Source organism: Taudactylus pleione, unplaced genomic scaffold (assembly GCF_031769625.1).
Source record: "Taudactylus pleione unplaced genomic scaffold, aTauple2 ptg000050l, whole genome shotgun sequence".
Classification (NCBI taxonomy): Eukaryota; Metazoa; Chordata; class Amphibia; order Anura; family Myobatrachidae; genus Taudactylus; species Taudactylus pleione.
Window position 1 is genome coordinate 835,282 of NW_028284452.1, and position 16,576 is coordinate 851,857.

General features: G+C 49.8%; 1 protein-coding gene across 2 annotated transcripts in view; it reads left to right on the plus strand.

The window, feature by feature from the left end:
• Nucleotides 1-16,576, plus strand: part of MAPRE3 (microtubule associated protein RP/EB family member 3) — a 227,278-nt gene that overhangs the window by 132,236 nt on the left and 78,466 nt on the right. The window contains exon 1 of one of the 2 annotated variants that reach the window (XM_088460550.1): nt 14,859-14,936. The exons of the other annotated variant lie outside the window; for it this stretch is intronic. The gene's annotated coding sequence lies outside the window, so the exon portion shown is untranslated. Of the gene's footprint in view, nt 1-14,858; nt 14,937-16,576 lie in introns of those variants that run through there. 2 annotated transcript variants of the gene reach the window in all.

The following is a 16,576-nucleotide window of genomic DNA, read 5'->3' on the forward strand; positions in this document are numbered from 1 at the left end:
TCCTGCGTATACATCGGTAACATCGGACCCTCACACAGCCAGCATAGAAACACCCACTACCACTATCCTACAACCATAATACCTAGTCCTGCGTATACATCGGTAACATCGGACCCTCACACAGCCAGCATAGAGACTCCCACTACCACTATCCTACAACCATAATACCTAGTCCTGCGTATACATCGGTAACATCGGACCCTCACACAGCCAGCATAGAGACTCCCACTACCACTATCCTACAACCATAATACCTAGTCCTGCGTATACATCGGTAACATCGGACCGTCACACAGACAGCATAGAGACTCCCACTACCACTGTCTTACAACCATAATACCTAGTCCTGTGTATACATCGGTAACATCGGACCCTCACACAGCCAGCATAGAGACACCCACTACCACTATCCTACAACCTTAATATCTAGTCCTGCGTATACATCGGTAACATCGGACCCTCACACAGCCAGCATAGAGATTCCCACTATCACAATCTTACAACCATAACACCTAGTCCTGCGTATACATCGGTAACATCGGACCCTCACACAGCCAGCATAGAGACACCCACTACCACTATCCTACAACCATAATACCTAGTCCTGCGTATACATCGGTAACATCAGACCCTCACACAGCCAGCACAGAGACTCCCACTACCACTATCCTACAACCATAATACTTAGTCCTGCGTATACATCGGTAACATCGGACCCTCACACAGCCAGCATAGAAACACCCACTACCACTATCCTACAACCATAATACCTAGTCCTGCGTATACATCGGTAACATCGGACCCTCACACAGCCATCACAGAGACTCCCACTACCACTATCCTACAACCATAATACTTAGTCCTGCGTATACATCGGTAACATCGAACCCTCACACAGCCAACATAGAGACTCCCACTACCACTATCCTACAACCATAATACCTAGTCCTGCGTATACATCGGTAACATCGGACCCTCACACAGCCAGCATAGAGACTCCCACTACCACTATCCTACAACCATAATACCTAGTCCTGCGTATACATCGGTAGCATCGGACCCTCACACAGCCAGCATAGAGACACCCACTACCACTATCCTACATCCATAATACCTAGTCCTACGTATACATCGGTAACATCGGACCCTCACATAGCCAGCATAGAGACTCCCACTACCACTATCCTACAACCATAATACCTAGTCCTGCGTATACATCGGTAGCATCGGACCCTCACACAGCCAGCATAGAGACTCCCACTACCACTATCCTACAACCATAATACCTAGTCCTGCGTATACATCGGTAACATCGGACCCTCACACAGCCAGCATAGAGACTCCCACTACCACTATCCTACAACCATAATACCTAGTCCTGCGTATACATCGGTAACATCGGACCCTCACACAGCCAGCATAGAGACACCCACTACCACTATCCTACAACCATAATACCTAGTCCTGCGTATACATCGGTAACATCGGACCCTCACACAGCCAGCATAGAGACACCCACTACCACTATCCTACAACCATAATACCTAGTCCTGCGTATACATCGGTAACATCGGACCCTCACACAGCCAGCATAGAAACACCCACTACCACTATCCTACAACCATAATACCTAGTCCTGCGTATACATCGGTAACATCGGACCCTCACACAGCCAGCATAGAGACTCCCACTACCACTATCCTACAACCATAATACCTAGTCCTGCGTATACATCGGTAACATCGGACCCTCACACAGCCAGCATAGAGACTCCCACTACCACTATCCTACAACCATAATACCTAGTCCTGCGTATACATCGGCTACATCGGACCCTCACACAGCCAGAATAGAGACACCCACTACCACTATCCTACAACCATAATACCTAGTCCTGCGTATACATCGGTAACATCGGACCCTCACACAGCCAGCATAGAGACTCCCACTACCACTATCCTACAACCATAATACCTAGTCCTGCGTATACATCGGCAACATCGGACCCTCACACAGCCAGAATAGAGACACCCACTACCACTATCCTACAACCATAATACCTAGTCCTGCGTATACATCGGTAACATCGGACCCTCACACAGCCAGCATAGAGACACCCACTACCACTATCTTACAACCATAATACCTAGTCCTGCGTATACATCGGCAACATCGGACCCTCACACAGCCAGAATAGAGACACCCACTACCACTATCCTACATCCATAATACCTAGTCCTGCGTATACATCGGTAACATCGGACCCTCACACAGCCAGAATAGAGACACCCACTACCACTATCTTACAACCATAATACCTAGTCCTGCGTATACATCGGTAACATCGGACCCTCACACAGCCAGCATAGAGACTCCCACTACCACTATCCTACAACCATAATACCTAGTCCTGCGTAACATCGGTAACATCGGACCCTCACACAGCCAGCATAGAGACACCCACTACCACTATCCTACAACCCTAATACCTAGTCCTGCGTATACATCGGTAACATCGGACCCTCACACAGCCAGCATAGAGACACCCACTACCACTATCCTACAACCATAATACCTAGTCCTGCGTATACATCGGTAGCATCGGACCCTCACACAGCCAGCATAAAGACACCCACTACCACAGTCTTACAACCATAATACCTAGTTCTGCGTATACATCGGTAACATCGGACCCTCACACAGCCAGCATAGAGACTCCCACTACCACTGTCTCACATGCATAATACCTAGTCCTGCGTATACACCGGTAACATCGGACCCTCACACAGCATCACAGAGACTCCCACTACCACTGTCTCACATCCATAATACCTAGTTCTGCGTAAACATCTGTAACATCGGACCCTCACATAGCCAGCATAGAGACACCCACTACCACTATCCTACAACCCTAATACCTAGTCCTGCGTATACATCGGTAACATCGGACCCTCACACAGCCAGCATAGAGACACCCACTACCACTATCCTACAACCATAATACCTAGTCCTGCGTATACATCGGTAACATCGGACCCTCACACAGCCAGCATAGAGACACCCACTACCACTATCCTACAACCATAATACCTAGTCCTGCGTATGCATCGGTAACATCGGACCCTCACACAGCCAGCATAGAGACACCCACTACCACTGTCTTACAACCATAATACCTAGTCCTGCGTATACATTGGTAACATCGGACCCTCACACAGCCAGCATAGAGACACCCACTACCACTATCCTACAACCATAATACCTAGTCCTGCGTATACGTCGGTAACATCTGACCCTCACACAGCCAGCATACAGACACCCACTACCACTATCCTACAACCATAATACCTAGTCCTGCGTATACGTCGGTAACATCGGACCCTCACATAGCCAGCATAGAGAGTCCCACTACCACTATCCTACAACCATAATACCTAGTCCTGCGTATACATCGGCAACATCGGATCCTCCCTCAGCCAGCATAGAGACACCCACTACCACTATCTTACAACCATAATACCAAGTCCTGCGTAAACATCGGTAACATCGGACCCTCACAGAGCCATCACAGAGACTCCCACTACCACAATCTTACAACCATAATACCTAGTCCTGCGTATACATCGGTAACATCGGACCCTCACATAGCCAGCATAGAGAGTCCCACTACCACTATCCTACAACCATAATACCTAGTCCTGCGTATACATCGGCAACATCGGATCCTCACACAGCCATCACAGAGACTCCCACTACCACTGTCTCACATGCATAATACCTAGTCCTGCGTATACATCGGTATCATCGGACCCTCACACAGCCATCACAGAGATTCCCACTACCACTGTCTCACATCCATAATACCTAGTCCTGCGTTAACATCTGTAACATCGGACCCTCACATAGCCAGCATAGAGAGTCCCACTACCACTATCCTACAACCATAATACCTAGTCCTGCGTAACATCGGTACCATCGGACCCTCACACAGCCAGCATAGAGACACCCACTACCACTATCCTACAACCCTAATACCTAGTCCTGCGTATACATCGGTAACATCGGACCCTCACACAGCCAGCATAGAGACACCCACTACCACTATCCTACAACCCTAATACCTAGTCCTGCGTATACATCAGTAACATCGGACCCTCACACAGCCAGCATAGAGACACCCACTACCACTATCCTACAACCATAATACCTAGTCCTGCGTATACATCGGTAACATCGGACCCTCACACATCCAGCATAGAGACACCCACTACCACTATCTTACAGCCATAAAACCTAGTCCTGCGTATACATCGGTAACATCGGACCCTCACACAGCCAGCATAGAGACACCCACTACCACTATCCTACAACCATAATACCTAGTCCTGCGTATACATCGGTAACATCGGACCCTCACACAGCCAGCATAGAGACACCCACTACCACTATCTTACAGCCATAATACCTAGTCCTGCGTATACATCGGTAACATCGGCCCCTCACACAGCCAGCATAGAGACACCCACTACCACTATTTTACAGCCATAATACCTAGTCCTGCGTATACATCGGTAACATCGGACCCTCACACAGCCATCACAGAGACACCCACTACCACAGTCTTACAACCATAATACCTAGTCCTGCGTAAACATCGGTAACATCGGGCCATCACAGAGACTCCCACTACCACAATCTTACAACCATAATACCTAGTCCTGTGTATACATCGGTAACATCGGACCCTCACACAGCCATCACAGAGACTCCCACTACCACTGTCTCACATGCATAATACCTAGTCCTGCGTATACACCGGTAACATCGGACCCTCACACAGCCATCACAGAGACTCCCACTACCACTGTCTCACATCCATAATACCTAGTTCTGCGTAAACATCTGTAACATCGGACCCTCACATAGCCAGCATAGAGAGTCCCACTACCACTATCCTACAACCATAATACCTAGTCCTGCGTAACATCGGTAACATCGGACCCTCACACAGCCAGCATAGAGACACCCACTACCACTATCCTACAACCCTAATACCTAGTCCTGCGTATACATCGGTAACATCGGACCCTCACACAGCCAGCATAGAGACTCCCACTACCACTATCCTACAACCATAATACCTAGTCCTGCGTATACATCGGTAACATTGGACCCTCACACAGCCAGCATAGAGACACCCACTACCACTATCCTACAACCATAATACCTAGTCCTGCGTATACATCGGTAACATCGGACCGTCACACAGACAGCATAGAGACTCCCACTACCACTGTCTTACAATCATAATACCTAGTCCTGTGTATACATCGGTAACATCGGACCCTCACACAGCCAGCATAGAGACACCCACTACCACTATCCTACAACCTTAATATCTAGTCCTGCGTATACATCGGTAACATCGGACCCTCACACAGCCAGCATAGAGATTCCCACTATCACAATCTTACAACCATAACACCTAGTCCTGCGTATACATCGGTAACATCGGACCCTCACACAGCCAGCATAGAGACACCCACTACCACTATCCTACAACCATAATACCTAGTCCTGCGTATACATCGGTAACATCAGACCCTCACACAGCCAGCACAGAGACACCCACTACCACTATCCTACAACCCTAATACCTAGTCCTGCGTATACATCGGTAACATCGGACCCTCACACAGCCAGCATAGAGACACCCACTACCACTATCTTACAGCCATAATACCTAGTCCTGCGTATACATCGGTAACATCGGCCCCTCACACAGCCAGCATAGAGACACTCACTACCAGTATTTTACAGCCATAATACCTAGTCCTGCGTATACATCGGTAACATCGGACCCTCACACAGCCATCACAGAGACTCCCACTACCACTGTCTCACATGCATAATACCTAGTCCTGCGTATACATCGGTAACATCGGACCCTCGCACAGCCATCACAGAGACTCCCACTACCACTGTCTCACATCCATAATACCTAGTCCTGCGTATACATCGGGAACATCGGACCCTCACACAGCCATCACAGAGACTCCCACTACCACTATCCTACAACCATAATACCTAGTCCTGCGATAACATCTGTAACATCGGACCCTCACACAGCCATCACAGAGACTCCCACTACCACAATCTTACAACCATAATACCTAGTCCTGTGTATACATCGGTAACATCGGACCCTCACACAGCCATCACAGAGACTCCCACTACCACTGTCTCACATGCATAATACCTAGTCCTGCGTATACACCGGTAACATCGGACCCTCACACAGCCATCACAGAGACTCCCACTACCACTGTCTCACATCCATAATACCTAGTTCTGCGTAAACATCTGTAACATCGGACCCTCACATAGCCAGCATAGAGAGTCCCACTACCACTATCCTACAACCATAATACCTAGTCCTGCGTAACATCGGTAACATCGGACCCTCACACAGCCAGCATAGAGACACCCACTACCACAGTCTTACAACCATAATACCTAGTCCTGCGTAAACATCGGTAACATCGGACCCTCACAGAGCCATCACAGAGACTCCCACTACCACAATCTTACAACCATAATACCTAGTCCTGTGTATACATCGGTAACATCGGACCCTCACACAGCCATCACAGAGACTCCCACTACCACTGTCTCACATGCATAATACCTAGTCCTGCGTATACACCGGTAACATCGGACCCTCACACAGCCATCACAGAGACTCCCACTACCACTGTCTCACATCCATAATACCTAGTTCTGCGTAAACATCTGTAACATCGGACCCTCACATAGCCAGCATAGAGAGTCCCACTACCACTATCCTACAACCATAATACCTAGTCCTGCGTAACATCGGTAACATCGGACCCTCACACAGCCAGCATAGAGACACCCACTACCACTATCCTACAACCCTAATACCTAGTCCTGCGTATACATCGGTAACATCGGACCCTCACACACCCAGCATAGAGACTCCCACTACCACTATCCTACAACCATAATACCTAGTCCTGCGTATACATCGGTAACATTGGACCCTCACACAGCCAGCATAGAGACACCCACTACCACTATCCTACAACCATAATACCTAGTCCTGCGTATACATCGGTAACATCGGACCGTCACACAGACAGCATAGAGACTCCCACTACCACTGTCTTACAACCATAATACCTAGTCCTGTGTATACATCGGTAACATCGGACCCTCACACAGCCAGCATAGAGACACCCACTACCACTATCCTACAACCTTAATATCTAGTCCTGCGTATACATCGGTAACATCGGACCCTCACACAGCCAGCATAGAGATTCCCACTATCACAATCTTACAACCATAACACCTAGTCCTGCGTATACATCGGTAACATCGGACCCTCACACAGCCAGCATAGAGACACCCACTACCACTATCCTACAACCATAATACCTAGTCCTGCGTATACATCGGTAACATCAGACCCTCACACAGCCAGCACAGAGACTCCCACTACCACTATCCTACAACCATAATACTTAGTCCTGCGTATACATCGGTAACATCGGACCCTCACACAGCCAGCATAGAAACACCCACTACCACTATCCTACAACCATAATACCTAGTCCTGCGTATACATCGGTAACATCGGACCCTCACACAGCCATCACAGAGACTCCCACTACCACTATCCTACAACCATAATACTTAGTCCTGCGTATACATCGGTAACATCGAACCCTCACACAGCCAACATAGAGACTCCCACTACCACTATCCTACAACCATAATACCTAGTCCTGCGTATACATCGGTAACATCGGACCCTCACACAGCCAGCATAGAGACTCCCACTACCACTATCCTACAACCATAATACCTAGTCCTGCGTATACATCGGTAGCATCGGACCCTCACACAGCCAGCATAGAGACACCCACTACCACTATCCTACATCCATAATACCTAGTCCTACGTATACATCGGTAACATCGGACCCTCACATAGCCAGCATAGAGACTCCCACTACCACTATCCTACAACCATAATACCTAGTCCTGCGTATACATCGGTAGCATCGGACCCTCACACAGCCAGCATAGAGACTCCCACTACCACTATCCTACAACCATAATACCTAGTCCTGCGTATACATCGGTAACATCGGACCCTCACACAGCCAGCATAGAGACTCCCACTACCACTATCCTACAACCATAATACCTAGTCCTGCGTATACATCGGTAACATCGGACCCTCACACAGCCAGCATAGAGACACCCACTACCACTATCCTACAACCATAATACCTAGTCCTGCGTATACATCGGTAACATCGGACCCTCACACAGCCAGCATAGAGACACCCACTACCACTATCCTACAACCATAATACCTAGTCCTGCGTATACATCGGTAACATCGGACCCTCACACAGCCAGCATAGAAACACCCACTACCACTATCCTACAACCATAATACCTAGTCCTGCGTATACATCGGTAACATCGGACCCTCACACAGCCAGCATAGAGACTCCCACTACCACTATCCTACAACCATAATACCTAGTCCTGCGTATACATCGGTAACATCGGACCCTCACACAGCCAGCATAGAGACTCCCACTACCACTATCCTACAACCATAATACCTAGTCCTGCGTATACATCGGCTACATCGGACCCTCACACAGCCAGAATAGAGACACCCACTACCACTATCCTACAACCATAATACCTAGTCCTGCGTATACATCGGTAACATCGGACCCTCACACAGCCAGCATAGAGACTCCCACTACCACTATCCTACAACCATAATACCTAGTCCTGCGTATACATCGGCAACATCGGACCCTCACACAGCCAGAATAGAGACACCCACTACCACTATCCTACAACCATAATACCTAGTCCTGCGTATACATCGGTAACATCGGACCCTCACACAGCCAGCATAGAGACACCCACTACCACTATCTTACAACCATAATACCTAGTCCTGCGTATACATCGGCAACATCGGACCCTCACACAGCCAGAATAGAGACACCCACTACCACTATCCTACATCCATAATACCTAGTCCTGCGTATACATCGGTAACATCGGACCCTCACACAGCCAGAATAGAGACACCCACTACCACTATCTTACAACCATAATACCTAGTCCTGCGTATACATCGGTAACATCGGACCCTCACACAGCCAGCATAGAGACTCCCACTACCACTATCCTACAACCATAATACCTAGTCCTGCGTAACATCGGTAACATCGGACCCTCACACAGCCAGCATAGAGACACCCACTACCACTATCCTACAACCCTAATACCTAGTCCTGCGTATACATCGGTAACATCGGACCCTCACACAGCCAGCATAGAGACACCCACTACCACTATCCTACAACCATAATACCTAGTCCTGCGTATACATCGGTAGCATCGGACCCTCACACAGCCAGCATAAAGACACCCACTACCACAGTCTTACAACCATAATACCTAGTTCTGCGTATACATCGGTAACATCGGACCCTCACACAGCCAGCATAGAGACTCCCACTACCACTGTCTCACATCCATAATACCTAGTCCTGCGTATACATCGGTAACATCGGACCCTCACACAGCCAGCATAGAGACACCCACTACCACTATCCTACAACCATAATACCTAGTCCTGCATATACATCGGTAACATCGGACCCTCACACAGCCAGCATAGAGACACCCACTACCACTATCTTACAGCCATAAAACCTAGTCCTGCGTATACATCGGTAACATCGGACCCTCACACAGCCAGCATAGAGACACCCACTACCACTATCTTACAGCCATAATACCTAGTCCTGCGTATACATCGGTAACATCGGCCCCTCACGCACAATTACAGCAGGTCAGACCTTACTCAGAAATCGCTAGTCTCGTCGCACGCAGTGAGTACTCAGGCTGCGTATGCCGTTGCAGTGGTAATTTTTGCACGCCCATGCAATGGGCGTTTAAACGGACGGGCACGCCTGCGTTTCTGTAACCACTCCCCCGTCACCACCCCCATCACTCACTCTGGGATGGCTTTCTTTTTGCGTGCGCGATCACAATGCTAACTCATGCACGCGCACTGCGATTCATACGAATGCGCAGTACGCACCATCGACCGATCTGCGCACACTGTTGCAGTTGCCATCCGTAGTGAATCAGGCTTCCTATTCTATTCTATGTCAAAAGAAAATGAATTGTTTGTCCGATGTTCTAAAGTCTGCTTATTGGTCAGTGGATGGTTTGCAAAATCAGCGGAAAATCGCCCAGAAATCCAAAACCTACCATTAGTAATTTTACGTCCCTAGGAGCGTTTGCTGTGGGATAGAGCAGAATAACCACGTCTGCGGGACCCGTCTCCTCGTTACACTGCCGCTGGCCTTAGTAACAATAATGCTCCTTACTGTACTTTAGACAATACATTGTGTGAGGGTGTTACAGTGACTTCCCCCGTGTCCCTCCCTTACAGTAATGGGCTGGTGGTGCAGTAATTGTGTGTACATTGCAGGTCCCCTATTCCCAGAGTCCTCCTGGCTGTAGCACAGCGGCTGTGTGAGAGTGTTACAGTGACTTCCCCGTGTGTCCTTCCCTTATAGTAATGGGCTGGTGTTACAGTAATTGTGTGTACATTGCAGGTCTCCTATTCCCAGAGTCCTTCTGACTGTAGCACAGCGGCTGTGTGATAGTGTTACAGTGACTTCCCCCTGTGTCCTTCCCTTACAGTAATGGGCTGGTGTTACAGTAATTGTCTGTACATTGCAGGTCTCCTATTCCCAGAGTCCTCCTGGCTGTAGCACAGCGGCTGTGTGAGGGTGTTACAGTGACTTCCCCCGTATCCCTCCCCTACAGTAATGGGCTGGTGTTACAGTAATTGTGTGTACATTGCAGGTCTCCTATCCCAGAGTCCTCCTGGCTGTAGCACAGAGGCTGTATGAGAGTGTTACAGTGACTTCCCCCGTGTCGTGTCCTTCCCTTACAGTAATGGGCTGGTGTTGCAGTAATTGTGTGTACATTGCAGGTCTCCTATTCCCAGAGTCCTCCGGGCTGTAGCACAGCGGCTGTGTGAGAGTGTTACAGTGACTTCCCCCGTATCCTTCCCCTACAGTAATGGGCTGGTGTTGCAGTAATTGTGTGTACATTGCAGGTCTCCTATTCCCAGAGTCCTCCTGGCTGTAGCACAGCGGCTGTGTGAGGGTGTTACAGTGACTTCCCCCGTGTCCCTCCCTTACAGTAATGGGCTGGTGTTGCAGTAATTGTCTGTACATTGCAGGTCTCCTATTCCCAGAGTCCTCCTGGCTGTAGCACAGCGGCTGTGTGAGAGTGTTACAATGACTTCCCCCGTGTCCCTCCCCTACAGTAATGGGCTGGTGTTGCAGTAATTGTCTGTACATTGCAGGTCTCCTATTCCCAGAGTCCTCCTGGCTGTAGCACAGCGGCTGTGTGAGAGTGTTACAATGACTTCCCCCGTGTCCCTCCCTTACAGTAATGGGCTGGTGTTGCAGTAATTGTGTGTACATTGCAGGTCTCCTATTCCCAGAGTCCTCCTGGCTGTAGCACAGCGGCTGTGTGAGGGTGTTACAATGACTTCCCCCGTGTCCCTCCCCTACAGTAATGGGCTGGTGTTGCAGTAATTGTCTGTACATTGCAGGTCTCCTATTCCCAGAGTCCTCCTGGCTGTAGCACAGCGGCTGTGTGAGAGTGTTACAATGACTTCCCCCGTGTCCCTCCCTTACAGTAATGGGCTGGTGGTGCAGTAATTGTGTGTACATTGCAGGTCCCCTATTCCCAGAGTCCTCCTGGCTGTAGCACAGCGGCTGTGTGAGAGTGTTACAGTGACTTCCCCGTGTGTCCTTCCCTTATAGTAATGGGCTGGTGTTACAGTAATTGTGTGTACATTGCAGGTCTCCTATTCCCAGAGTCCTTCTGACTGTAGCACAGCGGCTGTGTGATAGTGTTACAGTGACTTCCCCCTGTGTCCTTCCCTTACAGTAATGGGCTGGTGTTACAGTAATTGTCTGTACATTGCAGGTCTCCTATTCCCAGAGTCCTCCTGGCTGTAGCACAGCGGCTGTGTGAGGGTGTTACAGTGACTTCCCCCGTATCCCTCCCCTACAGTAATGGGCTGGTGTTACAGTAATTGTGTGTACATTGCAGGTCTCCTATCCCAGAGTCCTCCTGGCTGTAGCACAGAGGCTGTATGAGAGTGTTACAGTGACTTCCCCCGTGTCGTGTCCTTCCCTTACAGTAATGGGCTGGTGTTGCAGTAATTGTGTGTACATTGCAGGTCTCCTATTCCCAGAGTCCTCCGGGCTGTAGCACAGCGGCTGTGTGAGAGTGTTACAGTGACTTCCCCCGTATCCTTCCCCTACAGTAATGGGCTGGTGTTGCAGTAATTGTGTGTACATTGCAGGTCTCCTATTCCCAGAGTCCTCCTGGCTGTAGCACAGCGGCTGTGTGAGGGTGTTACAGTGACTTCCCCCGTGTCCCTCCCTTACAGTAATGGGCTGGTGTTGCAGTAATTGTCTGTACATTGCAGGTCTCCTATTCCCAGAGTCCTCCTGGCTGTAGCACAGCGGCTGTGTGAGAGTGTTACAATGACTTCCCCCGTGTCCCTCCCCTACAGTAATGGGCTGGTGTTGCAGTAATTGTCTGTACATTGCAGGTCTCCTATTCCCAGAGTCCTCCTGGCTGTAGCACAGCGGCTGTGTGAGAGTGTTACAATGACTTCCCCCGTGTCCCTCCCTTACAGTAATGGGCTGGTGTTGCAGTAATTGTGTGTACATTGCAGGTCTCCTATTCCCAGAGTCCTCCTGGCTGTAGCACAGCGGCTGTGTGAGGGTGTTACAATGACTTCCCCCGTGTCCCTCCCCTACAGTAATGGGCTGGTGTTGCAGTAATTGTCTGTACATTGCAGGTCTCCTATTCCCAGAGTCCTCCTGGCTGTAGCACAGCGGCTGTGTGAGAGTGTTACAATGACTTCCCCCGTGTCCCTCCCTTACAGTAATATGCTGGTGTTGCAGTAATTGTGTGTCCAGTGTATGTCTCCTATTCCCAGAGTCCTCCTGGCTGTAGCACAGCGGCTGTGTGAGAGTGTTACAGTGACTTCCGCTGTGTCCTTCCCCTACAGTAATGGGCTGGTGTTACAGTAATTGTGTGTACATTGCAGGTCTCCTATTCCCAGAGTCCTCCTGGCTGTAGCACAGCGGCTGTGTGAGAGTGTTACAGTGACTTCCCCTGTGTCCTTCCCTTACAGTAATGGGCTGGTGTTACAGTAATTGTGTGTACATTGCAGGTCTCCTATTCCCAGAGTCCTCCTGGCTGTAGCACAGCGGCTGTGTGAGAGTGTTACAGTGACTTCCCCGTGTCTCCTTCCCTTATAGTAATGGGCTGGTGTTACAGTAATTGTGTGTACATTGCAGGTCTCCTATTCCCAGAGTCCTCCTGGCTGTAGCACAGCGGCTGTGTGAGGGTGTTACAGTGACTTCCCCCGTGTCCCTCCCCTACAGTAATGGGCTGGTGTTACAGTAATTGTCTGTACATTGCAGGTCTCCTATCCCAGAGTCCTCCTGGCTGTAGCACAGCGGCTGTGTGAGAGTGTTACAGTGACTTCCTCCGTGTCCTTCCCCTACAGTAATGGGCTGGTGTTGCAGTAATTTTGTGTACATTGCAGGTCTCCTATTCTCAGAGTCCTCCGGGCTGTAGCACAGCGGCTGTGTGAGAGTGTTACAGTGACTTCCTCCGTGTCCTTCCCCTACAGTAATGGGCTGGTGTTACAGTAATTGTGTGTACATTGCAGGTCTCCTATTCCCAGAGTCCTCCTGGCTGTAGCACAGCGGCTGTGTGAGGGTGTTACAATGACTTCCCCCGTGTCCTTCCCTTACAGTGATGGGCTGGTGTTACAGTAATTGTGTGTACATTGCAGGTCTCCTATTCCCAGAGTCCTTCTGACTGTAGCACAGCGGCTGTGTGAGGGTGTTACAGTGACTTCCCCCGTGTCCTTCCCTTACAGTAATGGGCTGGTGTTACAGTAATTGTGTGTACATTGCAGGTCTCCTATACCCAGAGTCCTCCTGGCTGTAGCACAGCAGCTGTGTGAGAGTGTTACAGTGACTTCCCCCGTGTCCCTCCCTTACAGTAATATGCTGGTGTTGCAGTAATTGTGTGTACATTGCAGGTCTCCTATTCCCAGAGTCCTCCTGGCTGTAGCACAGCAGCTGTGTGAGAGTGTTACAGTGACTTCTCCTTGTGTCCTTCCCTTACAGTAATGGGCTGGTGTTACAGTAATTGTGTGTACATTGCAGGTCTCCTATACCCAGAGTCCTCCTGGCTGTAGCACAGCGACTGTGTGAGAGTGTTACAGTGACTTCCCCCGTGTCCCTCCCTTACAGTAATATGCTGGTGTTGCAGTAATTGTGTGTACATTGCAGGTCTCCTATTCCCAGAGTCCTCCTGGCTGTAGCACAGCGGCTGTGTGAGAGTGTTACAGTGACTTCTCCTTGTGTCCCTCCCTTACAGTAATGGGCTGGTGTTACAGTAATTGTGTGTATATTGCAGGTCTCCTATTCCCAGAGTCCTCCTTGCTGTAGCAAAGCGGCTGTGTGAGAGTGTTACAGTGACTTCCCCCGTGTCCCTCCCTTACAGTAATGGGCTGGTGTTGCAGTAATTGTGTGTACATTGCATGTCTCCTATTCCCAGAGTCCTCCTGGCTGTAGCACAGCGGCTGTGTGAGAGTATTACAGTGACTTCCCCCTGTGTCCCTCCCTTACAGTAATGGGCTGGTGTTGCACTTGCTGACCATGGCACTGTTGTACAGCACATTCCTGTGTCACATAGTTACAGCATACAGAGGGGACTCCTCTGGCCGTGTTCTCACATGTAAGTACTATAATACTGTCGGACATACAGTATCTTGTGCATAGATCTGTTTCTTAATAATATTATATGATCTTGTAGCAGACAGGGAGATAATGCAGTGTATGTTTGCTGTCTGCCGACCTGTCCTGTTACTGCACGTGCCGACCTTTATACCTATTACTATAGTGTACGTGGCTGATCTGTTTTCTTATCATTTTTTTTTCTTTTACCATGTTACAAAACTGTTCTGGTAACTAATCGGATGTTTGCAGTGTCCTGTAATGAGGAAATGCAGGGTGGGGGGGTGAGACCCCGGAGGACAGGTAGCCGCGACGCCTGGTGACAGATTATATTCCTGGTTTGTTAGTCCGTGGACGTCTGCTGAGGGGATCGCCATTATCGGAATAGGCAAACGTGTCAGTGACATGGTTATTGTGATTGCGTGCTTTGGGCCTGCTTCATCGCGAATCGCAACTGCAACAGTGTACACAGATTGGTCGATGGCGCGTACTGCGCATATGTATGTGCCGCAGTGCACGTGTGAACGTTGATATTGCGATCACTCCCGCAGAAATAAAGCCATTGCAGAGTGAGTGACGGGAGGTCAGTGTTTGGGGGTGGTGATGGGGAGTGGTCCGGGAAACGCAGGCGCGCCCGTCCGTTTGAACGCCGTTGCATGGGCGTGCATAAATTAGCCACTGTGACGGCATACGCAGCTTGTGTACTCCCTGCGTGCGACGAGGTTGTGTTGAGGGTCCGATGTTACCGATGTATACGCATTACTGCGAGGTATTATGGATGGGAGATCGTGGTAGTGGGAGTCTCTGTGCTGGCTTTGCGACTGCATTCATTCCTTATATTTCCAGCTGACCTCGGGGTGTAATCACAGCTGACCTCGGGGTGTAATCACAGCTGACCTCGTGTGTAACCACAGCTGGACTCGGGGTGTAATCACAGCTGGACTCGGGGTGTAATCACAGCTGGACTCGGGGTGTAATCACAGCTGGACTCGGGGTGTAATCACAGCTGGACTCGGGGTGTAATCACAGCTGACCGCGGGGTGTAACCACAGCTGACCTCGCGATGTAATCACAGCTGACCTCGGGGTGTAATCACAGCTGGACTCGGGGTGTAATCACAGCTGACCTCGGGGTGTAACCACAGCTGACCTCGGGGTGTAATCACAGCTGACCTCGGGGTGTAATCACAGCTGGACTCGGGGTGTAATCACAGCTGGACTCGGGGTGTAATCACAGCTGGACTCGGGGTGTAATCACAGCTGACCGCGGGGTGTAACCACAGCTGACCTCGCGATGTAATCACAGCTGACCTCGGGGTGTAATCACAGCTGGACTCGGGGTGTAATCACAGCTGACCTCGGAGTGTAATCACAGCTGGACTCGGGGTGTAATCACAGCTGACCTTGGGGTGTAATCACAGCTGACCTCGGGGTGTAATCACAGCGGCGATCTCAGGCTAGTTATGACATTGGTGCCCTGCAGGACTGGCCTCCCCTGGACTCAGAGGTTGGAGTAGATGCTGCTGCGTCTATTGGCGCCAGTCTGTGACTTTCTGCGAATGCCAATACAAAGCCCTTCCCCGGTGTACATCTGTGTGTATGAATGCGCAAGGACTGGGGCGCCCGCTTTCGGCGTCTGCTT